Here is a 27147-nt window from a genome sequence, read left to right as displayed (position 1 = left end):
GGGGGGTCCCTCTCCCGGCAGACAGCCCTCCACCCACTGCCCCAACGGGAGTCCTTCCCGCGGGGCCGCAGCTCCCCAAAACCGCCCCAGCGCGGGTCCCTCCCGGGGCTGCCGCCCTCCCACCGACGGGCGGCTCCAGCGCGGGCTGCCTCGGAGTCGCGGCTGCTTCGGGCCGGTCCCTGCTCCTCCGGCCCGGGGCCCTCCGCGGGCTGCAGGCCAACCTCTGGGCCACCGCTGGGCTCCAGGGGCTGCAGGGGCTCAGCCGCCACCCCAGCGTGGGCCGCAGGGGAACCTCTGCTCCGGCACAGCTCCCCCTCTCCTTCCTTACTGACCTGGGTGTCCGCAGGGCTGTTTCTCCTACATCTCCCTCCTCTCCTCCGCTCACCAACAAAGAAATACAAACAAATAACTTGCCCAGCAGCTTTTTCCCCTCTTAAATACAGCCATTCACAGAGGCGCCATTGGTCTGGCCTTCCCGAGAGGCGGGTCCGAAATTGAAGCTTCGGGAGCTTCTCGAAGGCTTTTACAGGAGCCACTTCTGTAGCCCCTTCCCCCACTACCAAAACCCTGGCAGACACCAAAGCAGCACATTGTTATACTATAGTCTGTTGGATTTTCTCTTGTGTGGCTATATATTATGCACACTCATGGGGTGGCCTGGTGTATTTGTTTGTGATCTGAGCAGATTATATATCTCAGTCAGGTACCATTTCTTTTCTGTGACATGTGGAAAGAGAGGACTGTGTAGGCTTATTGCATGTCAATTTAGAGGCAAAATGTGAATTAAGAGAAAGAAATGGGAATAATAGTGTAGATAGAGCTGTAGAATTTAGGCAGATTCTAAGAATCTGAGAACATCACTGCTACATTTCATAAATAGATTTTTTTGCCATTTCCACTGACTGTCAATTTCTTTTTTATGTTTGCTGTTCATTAGCACTTCATATGGCACTAGTCATCATCCTATCCAGCTATTCCAGAAGATATATATCCTGGTTCTGTTGAAAACCTATATAAAAAAAGTTGCTTCTGTGAAGTGGAATTTTGCTTTTCTCTGAAATGTATAATATGAAGAAAAGGTAGTGATGGTTAGAATTCTGAATCACTGGAATTTTTTAATTAAAAAAAAATAAAGAAAGAAATAGGAAAGCCAGTCAAGCTGTCAATAGAAAGTTAAGTAATTTCTAACAATTACTAAACAATTTCCATCTTTGGATTCTTGTTTTTAAAAAATATGAGATGGAGAAGGTAATTAAGGTCAGTAGGATGAATCCTTATGCAGCCTGTGACAGTGATGTATGTCAGAAGTAACCTCAGGTAGAAAGGCAATGGAAAAAAAAAAAAAAGATAATAGAAATGCAGAGTAAAGTGACAAAATACAACAAGCTGCAAAGCATCATAAATTACTCCTATGATGAAGGGGGAGGCAATGAGATATCTTTTCCTGCTTCTGTCAGAACACTAGCAAGATGGAGCATAACTTGTGGAAGCTCGTTTGAGACTGATAAAACATTTTCAATTTTATCAACCATGTATTATCTCTACCTACTGGAGCATGGACAACTACTTTCTATGGTATAACTATTTTCACTACCCCAAAATCCATTCTAAATAATTATGTATTTGTCCTACACACATCTCTGTTGTGAAAGAAAAAAAATGGAAACAGAATGGGGCAGTATATCAACATTTTCTCCATAATCTCAAGAGATTTCCTTTCTTTGCAGAAACTCCCAGATTGCTTTAGGAAATAAAAAAGTGGTAAGGAAAGAAATGGCTTCTCCATAATGTGTCTCTGTCTCTTGCCATAGATGTATTTCCTCAGTGAAGGAGGTGTTCCATAATGTATTCTGGATGCCCAGTGCCAAGCCATTTCCCACAGCACTGGATCTAGAGCAGCAGACGAAAAAATAAGTGAGTCATAGGGACTAAACTGGGGACTGATTTTCAGCTGCTGAGGCTAGAGGCATCCTGATCTCCTTTTAAGTGTGAGACCCAAGTGTGCATCATCTTACGCTCTCCTTGGATTCAACTAGAAGGGAAATCAAAAGTACAAGCAGGTGGGAAGTGTGGTGTGTACTATCAGCTCCCTTTATCCAGAGGATCAGGGACCAGGACTGCAGTAGAGTATGCGTGATCAACAGTTAAGATACAACCAAAGAATCGAAAACACTGAGTTAATTTCTCTGAGAATGACTAAGGGCCGTGAAATCCTCCACCTTATGAATGATACTGCTAAGGAATCTTACACCAGCAGAAATAACATATTGCAGAAAGCAAATATTCCTATGAGAAAGAAAAATCTACATTTATATTGTTTGGCTTCTACAAGTTTCTATATATGTGAAAGAGAATAATTTCCTGTTGGTGGGTAATTATCCTAATTAAAGTGTGTAGAAATACGAATGGTAGCAAACGCACCATAGTATCTTTTTTAAGAATACACACATGAAAACCATCCACTTGTTCTTAATGTGAACTACCAAGTGTTATGACTCACTTTATGATTCATGCAGTGATTATTATGTAAGGTTGTTTATATACTCTTCCAAACACTTGTTACTTTTTTACGGCATTTTATTTGGCCTCCACCCTTAAAAAAACTTACATATTTTATTTTGTAAAACATTCTAGTTGGGTGGGCTAATTAAAGGTAACACACTAAGTCTCCCTCTGTCTGTTTCTTTTTGTAGTGATTGAGTAATTCAAAATATATGGAGACATGTTGTATTGACCATACAGCTCTCTGCTCCCATGCAGATTGCCTAATCATTTGTCAATGATGCAATCCATTCATTCTATATGACTCCTACATTCCTGATTGTATAGTGACCCAGTTTCAAATAGAAGAAATGGTAACACCTTTTTCCAGAAAAATGGAACCCAGGTTTCACATTCCTGAGCACAGGACCTAGCAGCTTTCTGTTACATAACTGATGGATACCAATGCTGGCTGCTTTGATAAATGCACATGTTCAGTTCAGTGCCTACTGAAGGACACTCGTCAATATCAAACATTTCTTTTGGCTAGCTCCAGGCAGTGTTTCAGCACACAGACTTTTTGGCTTATTCTTTGCATTAGTCTAAGCTAATGGACTATCAGGGGAACACAGGTACATGCATCTTACAAGGTGTCATGAATCTCACATGCTCAAATACTAAGTCAAGGCTAGTTATCTTTTTAAGCAAAAGATAAAATCAGTGTTTCCAAAGAAAAGAGAATTCCATTCTAAAATCAGTATCCAAAATAAGTCAGAGAAATCAGTCTTTGTAAAAACTCTTTCCCGTTTTAGCTATCTAAAATTAACTGACGTGAATTGTTTGGTTTTGGTGGTTTGGGGCTTTTTTTAGGAATTACAGTGTCTAACTTACATGATCCGAATCTTGAATCAAAGTATAAAAACCATAACCAATCTCAAACGTTAAACCAAAACCAGTAAGAAGGCAATAATGATAAGCAAGACTCAGTGTCATTTCAATTATATAAGATACACTGATTTATTTCCTGCTTAAATGAAACAGAGTAACAAAGCAATATGGAAAAGATATGATTTAAGCAGATACTTGTTTATAACCTCAGGCCAATCTGGTGAGAGTCGTAAGACACAAACCTCCAGTCTTTAGAATTCCTGCAGTTTGCAGAGTGTTTGGTACACATTTGCCTATGCTCATATTTTTCATGTTGTTAGTTTTAGCTTCTAAATTACAATATCATTAGTGGCCCTATTGACTATATTTAAATACCTTTCTCATGGATTAATTCAGGTAAAACTGGCTTCTGTTTGCTTAGTTGCTACTTTCCTGGCTAAATTCTGAATCTGTGTTGACCTGTCTCTTTTTTATTTATGTATCAGTCATGTCCTCATTTTACATTGTTTCATAACTATTTGCAGTATTCATCAACAGTAATCAAGGGCCTGATCGAATCTGCATCTGTTTTGTTTCAAAATTATTGTGGTTGTTCATTAAAAGAGAGGTCTAAGAAAGAGAAAGTATCCAGTACGTGATTTTCTTATTTAAGCAAAATGGAGTCTGGGCAGACAAAATGCTTCTACTTTGGGTTTATTCTAACACAAAGAGATTGTAATTTTCTTACAAACAACAAATACATTTGTTTATGCATTACATAAATATTTTATTTAAACTTATAAGTCTAAAGGATTGTTTCATTGCAGATTTATACACATGAAATAGAATGCAGCTTTCATTTCAGCTGTTAAATTTGTTCATAATTACCTTTGACCAAAAATAAAACACCTTTTTCTTAAGTCTTGACTCTTTTAAGCTAATATATGGTGTTTGTCACTACTCACTGACAAATAAAGCACAATGGTACAGAAAACAGAAGACTGATCTTGTGTTGTATTGCATCAGTTTTACCTTTAGGCTGCTTACATTGGTTAGACAATACAGTTATCTAACTTTTGTTGTTGTTGTTGTTTAAAAAAGCCAACAAATTTTATGTGCAGATAAGCTTGGAAATAGGGCAAAAAAGAGGTTGTTTGGTTTTTATGCTTATAGTAAAAAGTGGTTATTTTATATATACTTATGTGTATATATAAAAAGTATATTTTGTTTTAGCCTTTTGATTTTTTTTTAGTGCTTTTGTTTCAAATGAATGCACTTCTTACAGATATTCCTGCAATCTCCTCATTATATCATTGTAATACCTTCAAGCACATGAAGTAGTAGTTTGCCCATGACAAATGTCCTGTCATTTTCATTTTCCTATCATTGTTACTTTGAAAGATATGTAATTTGTTGTGCTATAATGTGGAGCCCTCATTGGCACAAGGAATAATAACATTGAAACTCTTTTTGGTCTATTCTGTTTACCAGACAGAATTTTCCTCTCGTATTTAGATGGTTCTGTTCATTCTTTCCATCTGTCCTGAAGACCGACATTTTTGTTTTATTCCAAATGTTATCTGACAGCTTTTTCATTAAAAAGAAAAAAATCCTGTAAAGCAGTTTTCTGAGCCAATTACAGTTGTGCAAGTAAACCTCAACGGGAAAGCAGTTCTTTTACCAATACCTGTTGCTATTGCTTATATTTTAAAAGTTTCTGTCCATTGTGGATGGTGGGGAGAAAAAGGAAAAGAAAAATTTAGAAAACTGCTGGTTACTTATTTATCTTCTGGTCATGAGGGAGGGCCCAGGAAAATATATTTGTAACAGTGTCCTTAGATCATTTTTCACTGAGTTCTGAAGTAGTTAGTCTCCTTGCTCTTCATGGCTGGTCTGTGTATGGAGTGAGGTAAACTTTCAGAATTATCTCATAAGATTCTTTTTGTGTCCATCAGTCTCCTCTTTCATATCTTTTTGTGTATTTTTTTATTCCCTCATGTCCTACTGGAGGTGCTTCTTGTTTTACATAGATTTTTCTAAATTTGCTCCAGCATTAACTTATTTTCTTTGCACATGAGCAAGCAGCTGTCTTTTGCTAAAGTTAATTTTGGTTCATAGGATTTTAAAGGAGACTTCTGTGGCAATAGTTTTCTTCTGCTTGTAGCAGAAGAGTTTCTCTCTTTTTTATTATTACTGCAGCAATATTTCATAGAATCATAGAATGGTTTGGGTTGGAAGGGACCTTAAAGATGATCTAGTCCAATCCCCCTGCCATGGGCAGGGACAACTTCCACTAGACCAGGTTGCTCAAAGCCTCATCCAACCTGGCCTTGAACACTGCCAGGGAGGGGGCATCCACAGCTTCTCTGGACAACCAGTTCCAGTGCCTCACCACCCTCACAGTAAAGAATTTCTTCCTAAAATCTAATCTGATATTTCCAACATATTAGACAAACAGAAGAGATGAATAGATTACCACTGCAGTTATTCATGAAGATAAACAATGAAAGTTATAACAGAGGGTTTTTTTAATTGACTTTGTAGTTTTACTAATTTCTGGGTACAAGAGGTATGTACTTCCCACTTTATTAAAAACAAACAGAGTAGGACTGAATGTAAAATAAGTAAAAGGAAAAATCTGTAGTAATGCTTCACTATCAAGCCTGATATTTCAATATTATGAAGATTTTTGTGTGATCAAAGAAGCAATTGAAAGACAATCCAACTGTGGTATACTTATTTAAATCACAACTTTTTCATTTTTTGTAAGTTTTATGTCAGCTTGAATTTTTCTCTGCAGAAACAGTATGTGAAAGAAATCTTGCAAGTTCTGAATATTCTAAACCATACCTGAATATCTTTTACTCCTTTGGAGCTGTCAGGTTGTATTCACCAGTGAAGAGAGCTTAGGTGGCCTTAATAGTTCTGCATCCATGCAGTGGAAACTTTTCTCTAGGAAAAGAAGAAAGTAAGTAAAGAAAAATTTTAATCTGCCATAATTTAAAAGTATGAGATTGACTATTTAAGCCTAAGCTAGTTATCTTAAGCTCTCTGTAAAGTCAATAGAATAGACATCTTCAGAACACAGCTCATCTCATTCTAGCTATCTATGATAGATTAAAAGAGTCACTCCTAGGAGATGCCTGGTTGCTTCCTTGCCTATAAGGAGTCATTGCCTCCCTGGGGCCGAGGTTAGAGATGTTACTAGTCTGGTATGGTCCTCTGGTTATTATCCACTATTGGTTACGCAGGTTGATAGCGATGAGGTTGTGGAGAGGTGTCCAAAGGCGATCAAAAGGGACTTCAGGGAAGTGGGGCAATTGCTTGAAGGATCAGCACAGGTAGTGTTTTCCTCAATCCCTTCAGTGGCAGGGAAGAATACTGAAAGGAATAGGAAAACACACCTGGTTAACATGTGGCTCAAAGGCTGGTGTCATCGGTGGAATTTTGGTTTCTATGATCATGGGGAGGTTTACATGGCACCAGGCCTGATGGCAACAGATGAGTTCGGCTTTCTAGAAAGGGGAAAAGGATTCTTGTATATGAATTGGCTGGGCTCATCGAGAAGGCTTTAAACTAGGTTTGACGGAGGAAGGGGACAACAGAAGGCTCACCAGTGACGAACCTAGGTGTCATGCCAATGTTGGGGGTGAAATCAATAGCCCAGCTCAAGTGCATCTACACCAATGCCCGCAGCATGGGTAACAAACAGGAGGAGCTGGAAGCCATTGTGCAGCAGGATAGCTATGACTCGGTCGCCATCACAAAAACATGGTGGCATGAGTCTCATGACTGGAGTGCTGCAATAAGCTCTTCAGAAGGGACAGACAAGGAAGGAGAGGCGGTGGGGTGGCATTGTATCTTAGGGAGTGTTTCGATTGTGTAGAGCTTAACGGTTGTGAGGACAAGGCCAAGTGCTTATGGGTAAGAATGAGGGGGAAGGCCAATGAGGCAGATATCCTGCTGGGAGTCCATTATAGACCACCCAACCAGGATGAAGAGGCAGATGAGTCATTCTACAAGCGGCTGGCAGAAGTCTCTTAGTCGTTAGCCCTTGTCCTCATGGGAGCCTTCAACTTACCAGATGTCTGCTGAAAATACAACACAGCATAGAGGAAACAGTCCAGGAGGTTCCTGGAGTGTGTGGAAGAGAACTTCCTGACACAGCTGGTAAGGAAGCTTACCAGGGATGTGTGTTGCTTGAGGTACTGTGTGCACAAAGAGAAGTTTAAAGTTGCACTGTAACAGTAATATTGCACAGATCAGATAATAGTAATATTTCACAGATCACATGATAGTAATATTTCAGAGATCAGAGAAAGATATGGCTTTCCCTAATTTTATCTAATAATAGAAGAGAGGAAAAAAAGAGTGAGAGAGAGAGGAAGTGAGAGAGGGAGGGAGGGAGGGAAGGAAGGAAGGAAGGAAGGAAGGAAGGAAGGAAGGAAGGAAGGAAGGAAGGAAGGAAGGAAGGAAGGAAGGAAGGAAGGAAGGAAGGAAGGAAGGAAGGAAGGAAGGAAGGAAGGAAGGAAGGAAGGAAGGAAGGGAGGGAGGGAGGGAGGGAGGGAGGGAGGGAGGGAGGGAGGGAGGGAGGGAGGGAGGGAGGGAGGGAGGGAGGGAGGGAGGGAGGAAGGAAGGAAGGAAGGAAGGAAGGAAGGAAGGAAGGAAGGAAGGAAGGAAGGAAGGAAGGAAGGAAGGAAGGAAGGAAGGAAGGAAGGAAGGAAGGAAGGAAGGAAGGAAGGAAGGAAGGAAGGAAGGAAGGAAGGAAGGAAGGAAGGAAGGAAGGAAGGAAGGAAGGAAGGAAGGAAGGAAGGAAGGAAGGAAGGAAGGAAGGAAGGAAGGAAGGAAGGAAGGAAGGAAGGAAGGAAGGAAGGAAGGAAGGAAGGAAGGAAGGAAGGAAGGAAAGAAGAAAGAAGAAAGAAAGAAAGAAAGAAAGAAAGAAAGAAAGAAAGAAAGAAAGAAAGAAAGAAAGAAAGAAAGAAAGAAAGAAAGAAAGAAAGAAAGAAAGAAAGAAAGAAAGAAAGAAAGAAAGAAAGAAAGAAAGAAAGAAGAAAGAAAGAAAGAAAGAAAGAAAGAAAGAAAGAAAAGAAAGAAAGAAAGAAAGAAGAAAATAACTATCTATCTATCTAATCTATCACCATTCCTGCAATCCAGTGACGTCTCGGAGGTCCAGTCTGATCCTTGGTTCTTCAGTGGTGGGTGCACAGCTGTGTCTTGATTATTGATATTTTTATTGTCCCTGGCCTCCAAGGGAGTTTTGTTCACTATAGATAAGGGAGTGGACCTCCTCAAGTCCAGTGTGCCTCCCCAAGTCCAGAAACACCCCTCTTCTGCAGGGTTTGTCCGTTTTGATAGAGGAAGTTGGGTAGCCGCTCCAACTGAAGCCCACTTATCAATCACCCCAACAAAAGTTTCTGAAGGGGAAGCACCACTTCACCTTCTTATCTCTGAGGAGGTAGCACCACTCCACCTTCACAGGGCTTGGTCCCTCCTTGGAACAGGTTGTACTGCAAAGCAGGCTGGTTTTAGGGCTAATATATAAAGACTGTACTGTAAAACAGGTTTGTTCAAGACACATACATAAAATCTACAAAACAGATTGTTTAAGGCAAAAAAAAAAAATCGGACTATCCTTCACAACTGGTTGAGACAGCCCCTTGGAGAGGTCCAGGAAGGCTGGATGTTCTTCAAGGAGGAAGTCTTAAAGGCACAGGAGTAGGCTATTCCCATGTGCCATAAGACAAACTGTCAGGGAAGACGACCAGCATGATTAAACAGGGAGCTTTTGCTAGAACTCAGAGAAAAAAGGAGGGTTTATCACTTTTGGAAGAAAGGGCAGGAAACTCAAGAAGAGTATAGGCATCTCGTTATGTCATGCAGAGGGAAAATTAGAGAGGCAAAAGCCCAACTAGAACTCAGGCTGGCCAATGTCTTGAGAGACAACAAAAAAAGTTTCTACAAATACATTAACAACAAAAAGAGAGCCAAGGAGAATCTCCATCCTCTATTGGATGCAGACGGGAACATTACCACCAAGGATGAGGAAAAGGCTGAGGTACTTAATACCTTCTTTGCCTCAGTCTTTAGTATTCAGGCAAGCTATCCTCAAGGTAATCAGCCCCCTGAACTGGAAGATGGGGACGGAGAGCAGAATAAACCCCCTGTAATTCAGGAGGAAGCAGTTAATGCTTTGTCACTGGACATTCACAAGTCTATGGGGCTGGATGGGATCCACTCAAGAGTTCTAAGGGAGCTGGCGGAGGAGCTGGCCAAACCACTCTCCATAATCTATCAGAAGTGCTGGTCAACAGGGGAGGTCCCAGATGACTGAAGGCTGCAAGAAGAGCCGTAAGGAAGATCTGAGGATATACAGGCCTGTCAGCCTGACCTCGGTACCAGGGAAGATTATGGAGTGGTTCATCTTGAGTCCACTCACGTGACATGTGCAGGACAACTAGGGACTCAGGCCCAGCCAGCATCAGTTCATGAAAGGCAGGTCCAGCTTAACCAACCTGATCTCTTTCTGTGACCAGGTGACTCACCTAGTCGATGAGGGGAAGCCTGTGTATGTCATCTACCTGGACTGTAGAGTTAAAAAGACAGGAAGAAACGCTTTAAAAGATTGGCCATGTGAGTATATGTTGTTGTATATGTCTAGAAATATGGGAAAAAATGAAGTATATACAAATAAAAAAGAGAAAAAATAACACTTTACCTCAAACCTATATGAGGAATTATTCTTATACTTTTCCCCCCTTTTTTTTCTGCTACATTTGAATTAATTTAGTATATAATTTCTTTGGTGTAGTATCCATATTTCTGCAAAGTACTAATCATGGGTAATATAAAACTAATAAATAACAGTCCTCATGGGCTTGAGCAGAAAGCGGTCATATTGCTGAGTATGACATTCTCAAAGGAATGTGGATACAAGACAGCTGTCACTCTAGAAATACTAAAATCCTTTGTCACATTCAGGAAGGATATTAGGGCCTAAGCTTATGTAAAAGAGCAGGCCTGCAAATCTTTTTGGAGACTTGTAGACTGCTAATATGGTTTTGAAATGCTCACTGTGTCAAATGTATCAATCAAAACATCCTAAACAACTATTATATCCTTTGCAAATAACACAAAAGACCTTGGTAAAATGTACTGACTGACCTCTTTTACTTTGAAATCACAGACTATTTCCTCATGGTGCATGGGCTTTCTATTTATTTTTTCTTCTAAGAAATATTGGCAACAAATATTAATGTATCAGGAACAGGCCAGTGATACTGAAGCAGGAATGAAACGTAAATTTTTGCTTCCACCATCTGTGAAGTGTGTGTGTTCATGTGTATGCATATATCTGTCTGGAACTATGTATTCTCACTTTCAAAATGTATTTTAGCAATATTAACAATGTCAGATTATCTTTATTTGTGCTTCATGCTATGCTTTCTCCTCTCAGGTTCTGGCAGACACATCTGCCAGAGCTGAGACTCAGTCCATATCTGGGCTTCACCTGAGACCTTTGCAATGACAACAGCTCCTCCTGGTTTCTATAAAACTGATCTGCCTAAGCCGTAGGAACAGTCCTCTAGGTTCTCCTTATAGTCACTATAAGTAGGTAAAGACCTCTAAGAGAGCATTCCAACCAAATTATACTCCAGAGGTTGATCTCCATTCTGTCTCCTTCCAGTGCCTTTATTAAAACTTCCCTCTCAAAATTTACCAAGAAAAATGGCAGCAATATCTGTAACTTCTAACTGCTGTGATGGCATCACAAGGAGTATCTTAAAGACACTAGGCATTAAAATGCAGACCATGGTATCTGCCGTAGGAATCTAAGCACGATGGAGCCATGTCTAGCTTTAACCACTGCCGTTAATTTCTTGCAAAGTCAAGAACAAAATATGCTCATTTGACACTTTAAATTCCTGTCATTTTCAGCTAACAGGATATATTAAGCTTGATTTTGTTTTGCACATTTTGTCCCCTCACTGTTGTTTTTTGTTTGTTTGTTTAAGATGGTAATTTTGAGCCTGTGTAATTTTTTGCATCCGCAAGGAATTCCTCTCAAGGAATTCACAGGACTACTGTCTACTGACGGAAGAGTCAATTCATTTTATGCATTTAAATGACACCATGCCTTCCTAAATATTTGTAAATGTTTCTTTCTGATACATTTGGTATACCAATGTATGTCATTTTTCTTCCTGACATCATGGACCCATTTCTGAGAGAACTTACTGCAGATCAAAATGAATAGTGTATTTATTTATGAATAGCATACATCTCAGTGACAGCTTTTGTCTCTATTGGTCCAGGATCTGTGTTGGTTTCAAATATAATTTAGATGTATGGTTTGGAATTTTTGTTCATTGTGTGGAGAATATTTCTATATTAGCTTTTATTTATACATTGGCTGTGTATTTTCGGTCACTTTTCCAGAGAATATTTAAAATCCCCAATATGACCATCAACTGCTACAAGAGTGGTTACATTTTTTCTTCTGGGATACTCTCACAGCTTTGGCTGGCAGAAGTACTCAGAATATATCCTCCTATGCATTCTGAGTCACAGTAAATTTTCTCACATGTGGCTCAGTAGAGCCTTAATTTAAAAGTGGGTAAGGCGCCAGTAGAGTGTGCTCAGTAAGAAAACCTCAGATTTGAAACAGATTGAAAGAGTTATCTCTAGTGATCTTTAGAAGAAGTTGTTAGAGAACTTATTACTACAAGCTTCCATTCAGGTTGAGTTTTGATAAGAATTGACCTTTGGAAGAAGCACTAAATATTCTGTTGTTCTTTGTTAATTTAATATGCTGTTGTTCTAGGTTAACTTCCATTAAGTCCTTTTTTTGTTGATTTTACCTCATTAAAATAAATTTCTGTGAAACTTCAAGATATACGATCCAGATCCACACTGGATTTTAGGCATCTACTCCTTATTATTTTTAAAAGGATTCAGGTTTCTCAATCTGATTATATAAGTTTTGATGAAGTATTTGTTAAAAATCACTGATGTCTTACTTTTGAAGGATTGAGCTTTTCTTTTGATGGAGAAAAATGTGTACCAATATTATTTGTGATTTCAATACTTTAAGCGCAGGTTGTTATGATTGCAATTTAATAGACATCATTAGCTAAGATAAAAAAGATTTAATGTTAGTCATCAAGATGCTTTAAAAAGTTTTAAAGGGGTAAATAAGCTAAAATGTGAATAACTGTTGTTAGCCTTGGATTATACAACTTGATTAAGCTGTTGATAGCTGCTGATCATTTTGAGTTAAAAGCAGTATCATCACTTCAGGTGCATGAAAAGTCAAAAAGTGATCCTTAGTTCCTCTAATATACAAAAGATATAATAAAGACTCCTAATTGATGGCAATTGTGTTTAAATCTAAAAAACGTTCGTAATTTCCATATTGATTAAAAATATTGTGTTTCTCCCTTTACTTTTTAGCCTATTTCTCCTAACTAATTATAACATCTATCTATTCTATCTGTATAAACGACTGTAACCCCCATTCTGTGCCCCCTGCACAGATGGGGGGGAAGATGGGAAGGGTGGGGGGAAGGTGCATTGTTAAGACCTGATTGTGTTTCTCGTTATCCTTGCTGGTGGTGGTTGTTCATTAAATTGATGCTGTTTTCTCCAGTTCCAGTCTGTCTTTTGCCCGTGCCCATAACTGGTGAGTGAGCCCTCCCTGTCCTTTGTCTCAACCCTGGAGTCCTCTGGTTGTATTTTCTCCTCCCCATCCCTTGGGGGATGGAGTAGGGGTGAGTGAGTGGCTGCAGGGTGCTTTGTTGCCAGCTGGGTGGGCTCAAACCACGACACACTCCCAAAAGGTAGTTTACTTTCCAAGAAAATAGAAAGAAATATTTTCCTATAAAACTAATAAAATGTTGAATTGTTTGACCAGATTTGGTTTGGAGGCAGTACTTTATTATTAAAAAGAAGAAAGAAAGGAAAAGGTAAAACTTAAATCAATGCACAGAAAATATCTTAAATAAGAACATGGGTTTCAGAAACATCAAGGTGCTAAATCTAAAACTACAATCTGAAAAAAACATGTTCATGTGCCATATAATTTTATGTTTTCTCTGTATGCATTACAAAGCATATGGTGACCTTACTCATGGCTCTGGCTTCAACTTTGGTGGCCAGGTATCTAACCATTTGATGTTGCAGCAGCTAAATTTTGATACCTAAACCTATTTGTCTTTTTCTCTCCAATATATAAGAAATTGGCCCCATTCAGAGGCATAACTTGTCCTTGGAATGCTGGTAGAATTTCCAGATGTGCTCTCAGTCACATATCCAAGTGCCATAATAGTGTAATAAAAATCTATATAGTACAGTTAATACAACTTATTAATAGGCAAGATGGCTTTTAAACTCATCTAACAGATTATGGTCATATTTATTCCATTTAATGTTTTTTACTTTTTTAAAGTAAAAAATTACAAGGCAAAAAGAAACACAAATATGTGGAGAATGTACCAAATTCCTACTCCTACATGACGTTATGATAATTATATGGGGGAAAATTTTCCTGCGATGTGTATTTATCTTTTAATCTTATAGCCAAATAGACTTGCTATGCCTTTACATGCTCAGAAATTCCTTAATTATGTTGCTTAACAGGATCATGAGAGCTCAATAGTTTAGGGATGTTTATCAAAGGTAACTAAAAAATAACATATTTTTTCATGACTACATGATCAGTAAGAGAAAAGTCCATGTCAGTGATAATAAGCACATTTTTCTTCTGATGATTATGGATCACCTGATGTCTTTCTACCCAAACTGAAATGTCAGGTGTCAATTTTTGCTGCACAGCTTTCAAGTATACTAGACGTTAACACCGACTGTCACTCTTGTTTCACTGCCAGCAAGAAAGTTGTGGACCTCATAAGTATTTGAGTTAGTATTACTGTATTTCTAGTCACTTTTTAAAGTGGCTTCTGTAGGTTGAAGAAAAGACAGTAGGAGGAAGTTCATGCTGTTAAATGTTATGTTAATCCAGGCAGGCAGATAGAAGATACCAGTATACAGCATTCTGGTACAATTTGGAAGTGATATAGTGATATAATGTTGCAGATATTAAGGAACGGGGGAAAAAAACAAATAAACAAACAAACCAAACCAAACAAAAAGCTATTGAACCCAAGCTAAAATACCAAACGAGAAAAACAGTTTTATATAGTGTATTTGGCTAGAAAGTGCACTTGTCACTGTGTTCAACTTAAAACTCGGAAGAAAATAACTGAAGATAGGAAACAAAAAGCAGCTTAGACAGTGGATAGCAAAGCCAGAGGCAAGTGAAGAAAATCTGTACAAATGCCTGTGGAAGTCACCATGAGGCCCAGATGCTATTGCTAGAAGAATATCCTCCAGAGGCGCATATGCAAATCCTGTGATGGCTAAGTGAAAAGAAGCAGACAAGATGAAACAAACAAACAAATAAAACAAAAAACCAAACCAATCAAGATGAGTTTGTGCTTCTTTTTAAATACGTATGGCAGTAAAGTTCCCAGCCTGTAGCCCAGATTACACTTGGAGTCAGTCCTCTTAAACCAAAAAAAGGAAACATGTCTCATTTGAGCACATTCATTGAGAATTATAAAGTTTCCTTTGCAATCTTTAAGCAAAATAGTTTATTCTATCCAGCTGTTTAGAAATGAGATTGGGGCAGGGGGAGAGACTGCACTTCTCCAAATGTTCTTCAATAGCCCTGTTGGATTTCCAGAAGTACCCATGTTATAATGGCAGTTCTCCCTTATTGCAGCACTGCTGGCAAACTACATGGGCTGGGGGCAGGGGAAGGAAAACAAAAAAATGTAATTCTGGTTATTCTGGTATTTTTTTACGTATCAGACTGTGGAAACCACAGCTTAATTTGGGGAAAGGACTAGGAGAAGTTTGTTCTACTTCCCCACAGAATCACTGAAAGCAGACCAGGAGACAGAAAAAGGAAAATCAGAAGTCATCCCTCATATTTTTTGGCCTAGTCCTAATGCAAATTAGAAGGATGAAGAAAAAATAATTCTAACCTCTCCTTTCAGGTATTAAACAGCGTTTTTCATACATTAGCTGTTCCTCCTTCTTCTAGATGCCCCTCTGCATGAGGTAGAAAGATGAAAGTAAAGGAACCATTTATGCTAATTTAGAGCTCCTGTGTAATGACTTTTACTGCCCTTATGCTGTTCAGGCAGCATGTCCAAAGTTACTGTATGCAACCCTTGTGACTTTTTAAAAGTCAGAACTAGACACAGAGGTTGACAGAACCTGGGGCCCTCCATTCTGGAGTCTCTTTGTAGCACTTTTGAAGACAATGACTCCTTTTGTTGGAAACTGATTTCTTAGATGATGAAATATTAGTGTAGCATGAAGTCTGGAAGGAGCAATACCAAAGTTAGCATTTCAGCTATATAAGCTTCTTGGAGATAGACTTGGATAGAAAAGATGTTCTATCTTTAAACAATTAGCTGTTCAGAGATATCTGAGGATTTAATCTTTTTTTTTTTTTTTTTTTTTTTTTTTTTGGCATACTATGAAGTTACAGGAAAATAATAATAGTCTTATACTTTTTCTTCTAGTTTTAGTAATACCATAGAGACTAAATATGATAAAAAAGTTTGGAGGCTGATCCATCTGATGTTAGAACATTTATTTTAGATTCTGTCTACTGTGGGGCAAATATGATCCCTGGTGTACCTTGAAGGCTTGTTCCCAATTTCTCAGACTAGGGAATTTATTAGATAAACTGTCAATTCTCATGCAAGGGTTTTATGTCAGTGGAAAAAAAGGTCAGGAGAGAGAATGTTTATCGTTCACTGTTGAACTTCATGTTATCCATTAATGATCACTGATCTGCCTAAAGAAATGTATTTGCTTTTATCTCTTTTGGATTTTAAACTGAGGTTAAAAAATTTATTCCTAAAACAGTGTCTTTTTAAGATTACTGCCTTACGACCTTTGTAAATAACGGAAGATTTGTTGCAGAATGAATCTGGATATTAGTGAAGATTTTATTTTTTTAAATAAGTCTTTGACTAATAATTTCTGTTTACCTTTAATGGTAAAATTCTTATTATGTTAAAAATTAGGTAATTCAGTGATCAAGGAGTACTACACGGATTCACCAGCCATCTTAAAGTAGGAGTAATGAGTTCCAAATCACTGAAATTTGTAAAATGTGTGAACTTGAAGAAAAGTCTACAAGTTAACAATCAACCACAAAGTGTATTTTATGTACCAATGTCTATTTAGCTCATTGCCACAGGGAAATGTTATAGTACTATAGTTTTAGATTCTCTAAAATATTGTCTTAATGGCAATGAACTTTTTCCTCTAGTTTGATTAGAGATATGCTTCTGCCACCAGCTGAACATTTTTTTACTAACAAGCTGATGTTTTTTTCTTCTATTTAGAGAATGATCAGAGATATAAACATTGAGGATAAAAGAGTCAGTTTTGCATCCCGGCTCTTCTGCAGAAAGAAGTACCTGCAGAAGGAAAGCTTGCTAATATATTTATTGGTTTAGTCAATGAATGAATGATCACTTTTTTCTGATTCTGCTTCAACAGAGATTTTAAAATATCTGCCTTAGATATTTTCAGGAGATTTGTCTTTATTCCATATTTTTGTAGATCTTTCATTACTTGGACCTCTCCTAATTTCTGTTAAAACAATTTGAGCTGGTAGCAGTGGTACATATATCATGTGACAGAAATCACTGATCTGTTCACTACAGCTGATTTATTGCAAGGAATATGACTGTCAGTCCGTTTAACTAGGAGTTTGCCAAGTAAAATGCAAAATTATATGGTGTCCTGGTGAGGGCAGCAAAACATTCAACATACGTGCTTTTAATAAACCAGTTACTGTTCTATGCAAACTAATTCTGAAATTGCAAATGATAGGAAAGTATGCTTTTTGATTTAGAAATAGATGCTAGGAAGCTGCATTTTTCAATCACTGACAAAGTTTTCAAATATTAATAATAATCCCTGTTCTTAGAAATTATTCTTCAAACTTACATCCCAAATTAGAATGGGTCTGCAGATGAAAACAGATGTTTAAATGGAAGCCATTTACAGTATTAATCTCAAAGGACAGTGGAAAAAATGTTTTTTTTTTTTCTTTCATATGACTTGATATATGCTATAAAAATAAAATAAAATACTGGAACTGGAATTGGTGCTCTCATACAAAAAACACATTGTATTTTGATGATTTAGACTAACTGCTAAAATAATTCTTTGAAAAACAATTCTGGTTGCCTGAGATTGCTGGAAAATATGAAATGGGGAAGAGTATAAAAAAAAAAATCTCAACAGATAAGTAGCTGGAAATCTCATCTTCCCTGCAGGATCAAGGTTTTCCCTTTTAGTGATTCTTTCAAGAACGTCAACTCATGCTTTTTTATTTGTGGTAGCAACAACTATCCAAAATGGAAGGCAGTTACCAAATTGACAAATATTTAGTCTTATGCAAGACTATAATGATTCATTTATCCTTTTTTTCCTTGAAATTAAAAAAAAAAAAAAAAAAAGAAAAGCACTTATGAGCTATATATCCAGACTTTGTAAATATCTATTCATTTTGCCCATATGCTGCTGACTTTGGCTTGCCTTTTGCCTGATTTATGTCAGAATCTGAAATACATATGATAGAAAAATGGTTTACGTGATATGTTTTTGTCAAATGGAAAAATAATGTTATGTTTCATGCTGAGCAAAAAAGCAGAGAACATTTTAAGAGGAATCATGTACTGCAATTATTGCTAAGCATATTTGTTAGGTTTATGTTTGGAATTATTTCCAACATTCAGCCTCAAACTAACCTTGAATATGAATTGCACTTTATATTTCAAATCTGTCTGTTGCTCTGTATGATGTAAATGTTTTAATTTGGTATGATGCATGTTTTGTTTAGAAGGAAAGGAAAGCAGTTCAGATTTTAAAAGGCTTGTTTTTAAAGACACTATTGCAAAGCTTGACTTTCACAAATTACACAAACTACTAAGTCATTTAAAATGATACATGATTATTTAGTTCTTAAAATTTCACTGTTTAGGGGATTATTTGAATATCTGTTGCAAGGTTACTTCTCTCTCCTCTTTTATTTTTGTTTACCTAACACTGTAGAATTTAAGTGTAATTACGTAACTCTCCTGAGACTATTTTATGTGGGTGTGGAGATGAATAACCAAAATATATTTTTAAAGGTGTACAGGTATGAAATAAATCTTTATACATCCTACATTCTTTCAAATTTACTTTTGAAGTACTACACAACATACTTCTTAAAGAAGGGCATGTATATTATTTGAAGAATTAAGACATTAACATTATAAATATATAAATTAATATATAAATAAACATATAAAAAATCAAGTTTTGACTTTGTTATTCATATGGGCTAATCTGTTGGCTTTCAAAATAAGTGTCAGGTAAACTGCTGCACATTAGTTGCTCCTCATTGTATATATAAAAAAATATGTTTCTGACTGCTTTTCTGATCATTTAATGATTTATCTGAAATATCTAACTGTAGGGTTCTCAGGAAAAGTTTTGTTTGTTTGTTTGTTTTTAAATACATTAACAAAAAGATTAAGACATGTCATGAGCACAGTTGCATAACCACACCTAAGGGTGAAGTGCTTTCAGGGAATCTCATTATCCTCCTTTTCAGACTATGACCACTGTTGGATATCTTTTAACTCTCATGAAGTGAAGAGCAAATGCATAGATGGACTTCAGGACAACTTATGCAATAGAATTTTTCTGTGGAAAATAAGATGAATACTTAGCAGAGGATTTTTTTGAGGTGGTGCTATGATGTGATCTTCAGTGGAGGGTTTCAGAAAGGTGAGGGTACAGAAGGGATTAAGGTGTGTTAAGAGGGGACAGGATCTATTTCTTCGATTTTTGCAGTTGTAGTCTTCAGGACAAGGAGAATGGTGTGAGGAAATAGGGAAAGAAAATGACAAATGGAAAGAAAGGGATATTCTGCTAATGAAAGCAATGCTTCTATTCGTGAAAAGTAATAAATCTTCTTTCACCTTTCAGTGTTTTTTCTTCTTTTTTTTCCCCATGAAGGTCAGTGGTCAAGACTGCAAGCTAGATTTCTGGAGTTTTTTTGAGAGAGATTAAACAAAGAGGAGAAAGATGAAAGAAAATTAATCATCATGGAACCTAAGAGAAAAAAGAATTTGATTTTTCCTATCCAAACTAATGGAGGGAGTGAAAAGTATAAATAGCCAAAAAATGGTCTCTAAAATCCTGAAAGGAAGCAAAATTCATTCTTTCCTTCCTTCCTTGCCTACATCAGCTATCTCTTCTCATTAATAATTCCAGAGGGAGCTTAGGCTGTCCAAGCTGGTATCATATTGATACATATATTGATAAATATAAGGAATATATTTACTGCCATAAGAATTACATGTATTTCTTCTTCTGGAATGCAAACTTTTTTTTCAAGGTTTCTGCTACTGCCTCAGGCTGGGATTCGTGGGTGATGTGTACAGTGATAGTAGTCAAAAGTCCAAACTCGATAATTCATGTTGGGATTTTACTTTTTCTCTATTTCCCTATTGCCAAGGTTAAGGTGAGTATGCTCTGCTAGGCAGAACTGGAGCTAAAACCTAGAGAGTAGCAATTACTGTTCTGTGGCCTGTATTATGCTAACTAGCCTGGCTTATGGCAATGGGACATGCTCTTCTTAAAATCTACCCGGTTGGTAAAGTCATCACTACAGGAAAATGAAAACATAGGGATGCACTAGATAGAATCCTTTTATTAAAATAATTTGCACATTTCTTTATTTCAGCTTCACCAGACAGTATGATAACTATATTTAGGTTTTCATTAGCATCCTTGGGGAAGTAAATATTCCTCCAACTCATTGGATTAATCTCTGCTTGTTTTCTACCTACCTTCTCACTCTACTTTTTAGTAAAATATCCACAGATTAATTTTTATAGGATTGCATACTTTCCACTTCAGTAACTTGCTAATAAGGAATGTCTTTCTTTCTCCCAACCCTCTTATGCTTGAGTTGATGATTTATAGGTCTGCTTCTTAGCATTTGCACAGAAAGATAAGGATTTTTATCTTTAAATCTGAATTTGTGAATTAGAATATATTTGCTTTTTCTTAACTTTTTGCTTTATTTATTTCACTGTACAACTGTGAATTGTTATGCATATGAGATAGAGCAAATGCATCCACATACTAGTGTGTAAAAAAGTATACAGAATAAAGTGTAATTAAACAAGTTCTATAAAGAAGACCTTTGTATTTAATAAAATAAATATCCATCTGAAAATCACCTGCAAATTATATTGGGTAAATATTTTTAAAAAATCATAAGGGAGAAGAGGCCTAGATCATAATCCTACAGGAAACAGATAGATGCATAGATGTTATGTTACCTAGCAACACGGGGCCCGATCTGTTATTTACTCCATTTCTCCAATCTTACTATAGTACATGGGGGAAAAATGACACACATTAGGTATATTGAGTCCTTAATCTCTGATTCAGCAAGTCCAAAAAGAAATGGAAATTGTATAGTTGTATATGTGGTTCTGGATAAATATTATGAAAGGCTTATCTGGCTGCACATTGCAAGCAAGTCCCTATTACTAGCTAGTATTTCACGGGAGTCAGAAATGTGTTAAAGTCTTTACAGATTACAAGAAGAAGAAAATAAAAGCCAAAACAAAAATAATTTTAAACCTTACAATCCCAACTGTTGTAATTAAATTAATTAATTAATACAAAATCTACTGATGTGGCAGCATGGGATAATATTGTCCTTTATTCAGCCTTACCTACAATGAGTGTCTTACAGAATGCATTTGTAAGAAAAGCTGTTAATGTGCCTAAATATTTACCAGGTCAGAGGGTTTTTTACATAAAAAGGTTAGGAAACTTGCAGGAGAATTATAACAGTTACAGTTAGGCAAAAATGGCAAATGGACCTACATATTTTCCTTCATCTATTTTTTTTGTCTGTAGCTATGATACTATACAGTTTTCTTTCTGGCTGAAGAGCAATCACTAACCAGTAAGGAAGAGAGTACAAAAAGGTTATGTTCCAAAAAATTTTAAATAAAACCTTTTGTATTAGTTGACCAGGGTAAACTTGGTGTGCAGTTTCAGGAAATTCCTGGTTAATACGTCTGTGCCTGTGGGTACCTTCTGGATATCAACTTCTTTTTCATGCTGAAAAAGAAGAGCAATGCCTCTTATATTGGGGTCCCAAGGATACTAATGTGATGTTGTAGACTTTCAGAGAATCTTGGAAACTCTCTAATCTTTCACAAACTGGAAAACTCTCCACAGTCAAACTCCTGACTTAACTGTAGAATCTTCCATTAATGGAGAAATCCCAATGACTTTGTGTGCATATAGGTGTGTATGTATGTTTAGGACCTGATCTGCCATGCACATCAGTCTTCTATTTAGGACTCTTGCTTTTATTTCTACTACTGAATAGAATAGTCTAGAAGGTCACCTGGCTGTTCCTTAGATATCATGTAGCACAGAATACCAATTTATGTCTCTTTTTTGGGTCCTGACTCAGCCGTCTTTAATCAGTACAAGGGTTAAAAGTTAATGGCTGCACTGAGCTATTAGAGGATCTTTTAATCCTCGAAAGGGCCTACAGTAATCACTGGTTTATTGTGTGGCCTTGTGTACCAGGTTTATTGTGTGGCCTTGTGTACCAGAAGTGCAACAAACCTAATTTGAAGATCAAGATACATGATTAGGTCCATGTGCTCCAGAAAACACTGGGCTCACTGAACAAGAGGACTACTTGAGGAATAATTCGCTACTCAGCCCTGTGAAAGGACAATACAACTCAGCATCAGAAAGTTTGCAGACATTTAAATAGGAGATCAGAGAAGCTTTGACACATTGGTAGATAATGCTGAACACCAACAGAAAAGGAGATATTCCTGGGACCAGCAAAAGCATTGAACCAGCCCAAGTAATAGCCAAAACTCATGAAAACAAAGTATGTATTTCTTAAAATAATCACAATTCAGGTTAAAAAGCCAAAATTTTGAATATTTGTTTCCAAAACAAGTCAGAATGCTCTTCTGCATTTGGAATCTTTCATATCTTTTTAATCCATGTGTGTGTTGCTATCTACAATTTAAAGTAAAAAAAATTTGGAATGGAAATCTAAACTTTTCATTGTGAAATGTTCAACTAGGATTTTAAGGTTCAGAAGTCTCCTCCTTTTTTTTTCCTCTAATTAAATACTGCCTGAATCAAATTGATTAGTTAATGTTTTTTTGTTGTTAAATTGGCGTATTCTCATGGAAGCCTCTTAGACATTTTGTTTCCGAAATGTATCTAGTCACGAGACACTAAGCATCTGGCTGTAGCGTACCATTTCCAGGGAACACCTGGAAGCAATGTTATTTGACTTCCATCACTGCTGCTTTCTTGTGAGTGCAAACCCTAAGTACTCAGCACTAAGCAAAACCAAATGAAACTACTAAAAATGCCTATTACATGAATCATAGGCCATCACTGCCTTACCTTTTAACAGTAATGCCTTCCCTACTCCTTTTCTTCCTTTCTTGTTATAATATCTTACGTCCTTCATCAGTGCAAAAAACAAGGGAGCCAATCCTGCCAGGTACTGAATGCCTTTAACTTGTATTAAATCTAGGAGTGTGAGATCACACAGGAAGTTTCATGAACAGCTGCTGAAGTGACACCAAGGTCCTGTGTACTTCGGAGAGTCAGGGATTGATGTAGCTGCAGTTGAACAGCTCGTTTTCTGACAGGCAAGTTTTCGGTCAGGAGGGCTTGAGAAACAGTGGCAATAAGAAATTGCTTCACTACATCTCTTCAGCTCCACCAATGCTTGCAATTAGGGAAATTTATGAGTGAAAAAATAAGGCAAAACACCAATTCTTTGGTTCTTCTTTCCTGCAGTGGAGTTCAGCAGCCCTGAGGATTGACCCCCTGGCACTGTTTTGTATTAATAAAAAAAAAAAGAAAGAGCTCTGCAGTATGTAAGATATAACATGTTATTTTCTAGTATTACCAAATTTTTATTTGCTACCTTTGATTTTTTTTTTTTTTTAATTAATAACAGTGTTTTATGAATTCTATTTCCTTTTTCTGAAGCGATCTGGATTACAGCTGTAAAAATGCCTTCTGTAGAGTGCTACTACTTAGAAGCCCACAAGGAACTGTAGGAAGCAGCTTAGCAAAAGCAATCAAAATTCCTATAATCCAGGAAGTAGAAGGGAAAAGAACCCAAACCAAATACGCTTAAGAATCCACAGAGGCAATTAAAGAAGATGGCAATAAAAGGCAACAATGATGAGTATCTTTATCACTGTAGTAGACCTAAATTTTCACCAGCTGTTCTATAATATTTTTAATTTTTTTCAGCTAAATGCTTTTGTAAGTTCTTACTACATTAGAAAGATAGGACCTTTTGGAAGGTCACTTTCTTCTCTATTATTTTGCAAGAGACTATTACGTGGAGTAAACTGTTAATTAAAAATAATTGAAAATTGTATTTAATTCTGAGAAAATATGAAATTAAAAAACAAAACAGGCTCTAGTTATTTTGGAGAAACTGAGGAGCCAAGCATTACTCTCGGTTACAACAATGTGGTCAATTCTTACCACATAGTGATGAGTTATTGTTCCAATGTTTCAGATAAAGATCAACTGGCAATTTTTTTTTTTAAATGTACAGTTTTACTGAGAAACATTTGCCACAGTCCTGCAAAAAAATTCAATACTCTCTATATGGGTAGTTGGTAGAAGTTGGGAGTAGATGAGCCCATGTTCAGCCCTAGCCAGTGAAGAAAATCTTTTGTGGATATTACATTCTTACAACTGCTGTTACCAATATTGATCTCAGCTAACCACTGCTCTACACTAAAATCAATCCAGCTACATTCCTTGGAGTCATCTAAAACTAGGGCACTCCATTGTTGAATCAGGTCCATTGACCTGAAATGGCTTTATTTGCACTGGAATGTTAACACAGAGATAGAGCTTGAATGTTTACACAATGCGGAGATAAATAGGGACATTCCCCCCTCTCATGACCCAGAAGCCTGCACAAAACAGTCTGGTGGGGTTTGTGCTGAAAATAATACGATCTGAAGGGAAAGAAATCCTTTCCTCATATGTAGTCTCCTTCATATCCTAGAGGGAAGAGGGCGTGGGAATGTATAATCTACATATGAACTGATCTAACTGCAGAATTATCATCATTAACCTGAACCAGCCCTGTTTCTGGGTTTGGTGTAACTTGCTTGCCAGAGATGTGCTATTTTAGTTAAGATGGTTTGTACCCAAACAGAGAGTATTTTGTAGATGAAGATCTAAAACATCCAGTGTGTGAGCATCCAATGATTATGTGTTGCCATGAAGACAGATTATCAAGCATGACCACCATATGTCCTATCTGTCTGCCTGCTCATTAGTGCAGATTAAATGTTGCTGTTGTTTGTTGGACTTACCAGTAGTAAAGTTAGTGACTGTTAAGGAATCATTGAAAAATAAGTTTACTTTGGACTGGTTTAGCTATTAGACAACCATGCATATGATTGTCTATACTGTCTTTCATATTTCTGCAACTGAATCAAACTGCCAGATAAAAAAGTGAGATAGCCCTAAGCTCCTACTCGTATGCCAGGAATTAATCTCATGTATTTACTTCTAGTAAAGCAACAGAGACCTGCCTCCACTAAAATTTGGTGGTGGTAGAGCTGATGTCCATTTTTATCTCCCTATAGAAAATACAGTCTTTTGGATGATTAGGGTTTAGCTTAAGGTAGAGTTGGGGGGCTATTTTTTACGCTATTTTATTTTACTAGCCTACACGTATTTGCATCACATTTTTAATTCTTATGAATTTGCATGTATAAGCTGCTTGAATATATATATGTCTATAAATACATACATACAAACATATGCATAGATGTATATAGCCATATGTATGCATTTATACAAAAGGCAATCTGGTGAGTTACTCTGTGGCCTGCTAACAAATATTTTTGGTTGCTCTTTTCCTTGAATAGCAGAGTTTCATTTGTTCTGCTGTGCCAAGATCCTTCCCTCATTCACTAATCGACCTTTATTTATGTCTTGAATCCAACAGGCTGTACAGGATATGGCACTGGAAATAATGCAGACTAGAGGTTTAGACTACCAAAAAAAGAGACCCCAGCCCTCCTGGATAAAACCGACCTTCACAGATGAAAGCCTTTTTTTTTTTTAATTGTCCCACTTGAGCGGCTCCTAAACATCTTTAGTGCACGTCCTATATTTGGTATATCAAAAGTAATTAATACTTTTGCAATGGGATCTTTAATCTTTCAAAGCCTAAAAACACAACTGCATTCTTCTTCTACAGTGTCCATTAAAGATGCCAAAGCACCTCATATTTCTTAAGATGGATTTCATTACAGTTGAAAGCAAGGTCCCTTTCTAAACAGAATATTATTAAACAGTTCTGCTGGTTCAGACCAGTCTAATGAAAAAAAAAAAATTGAAAAAAGGAAACCAAATCTTTGCTTTATCACTATGTTTCTTCAAGCTGGATACATTCCTCCACTCAGTAATTTTATCTTTTTAGGGTTTTTAGTTAGATCATGGCTATCAAGGCACATCCATCCCCTGAGTGTTAAAGCTATTTGCTGTCTTTCTGATCTGGACCACTTTATGCCTCTTATTTGTACAGGGACATCCGCAACCATTAAAGAAAAGGGGATCTTCTGATACTAAAGTTGTCCTCAGCATAAGGATCAAGTCTCCAGGATGTCACTGGGCTGAAAAATGTTAAACAAAATTCAAAATAATTTTAAATTCTAGCCTGATAGTATTGAGATGTGGTATACTGCTTGTTTCTTGCAAGTGATAAACCTTTGTTAACTTCTTTATTGATAATTATCAAGTTGTTTTGATTACATCTGATGGGATAGTGTTGTTTAGCTTTGTTATTTGTGTATTTATTTTTACCACAGGCACCAACATTATTCCACATCTGTTATCAAACTGAGAGGAAGACAGACCTTCTTCCATGCAGATAAACAGACAGGATTCTTATACTGCTAGCAAATATGTGTTGTTATTACTTACATATGTATTATTTCCAGGCAACACTGGTACTAAGAAGTCATTTGGAAATACATTCCTTTCACACATTTTAGTCTCAAAAAAAAAAATTACACTAATTGTCTAAGGCAGTGAATACAGTGGATTTATATCTGTGGAAAAAATAAATAAATAAATAAATAGCATTAGTATAGGCAAAAAATTAGTTATTTCTAGTATTATTCCACTAGTCAATCTAATTCTTCACCTAAAGACACTACTGCCTAAGCTATACATCAGTTGCTTTACATAAGGGTGAGCAGCACAATGACTGATTTATTTAAAATCTCATTAGATTAATATTCCTGTCCCAAACATATTTGTTATATTTTATATTGCTGTTGTTTTACTTTTCCTCCCTTCCTTCCTTCCTTCCTTCCCTGCCTCCCTCCTTCCTTCTCTCTGTCTTCTGTTCTCTCTCACTTTCTCTCACACCTTCTCACTTTCTCCCCATAACAGACAGAAGGTCACAGCAAGGGGAAGAGTGCCAAACAAAATAACTCCTGCCCACCCAGCCAAAATCTCTCCCCCTGTGATTTAATTTTTAGCTCATTTTTCATACTATCGGTATTGTTTTAGCATTCAATTATGGTAAATGCATAAGAAGAAAGTGAAGGGGTTGTTTTACAATATTTTGTATCTTTGATTCAA

The 27147-nt window shown here is 37.0% G+C and overlaps 1 pseudogene; it reads right to left on the bottom strand.

Annotated features, from left to right (window-relative positions):
* Positions 1-829: 829 nt before the first annotated feature.
* Positions 830-27147, bottom strand: part of LOC147416218 (uncharacterized) — a 39395-nt pseudogene continuing 13077 nt past the window's right edge.

Source organism: Leptosomus discolor, chromosome 1 (genome assembly GCF_034619465.1).
Source record: "Leptosomus discolor isolate bLepDis1 chromosome 1, bLepDis1.hap2, whole genome shotgun sequence".
Lineage (NCBI taxonomy): Eukaryota > Metazoa > Chordata > Aves > Leptosomiformes > Leptosomidae > Leptosomus > Leptosomus discolor.
Note: the sequence above shows the minus strand (reverse complement) of the source record. Positions and strands in the feature narration are given on the sequence as shown.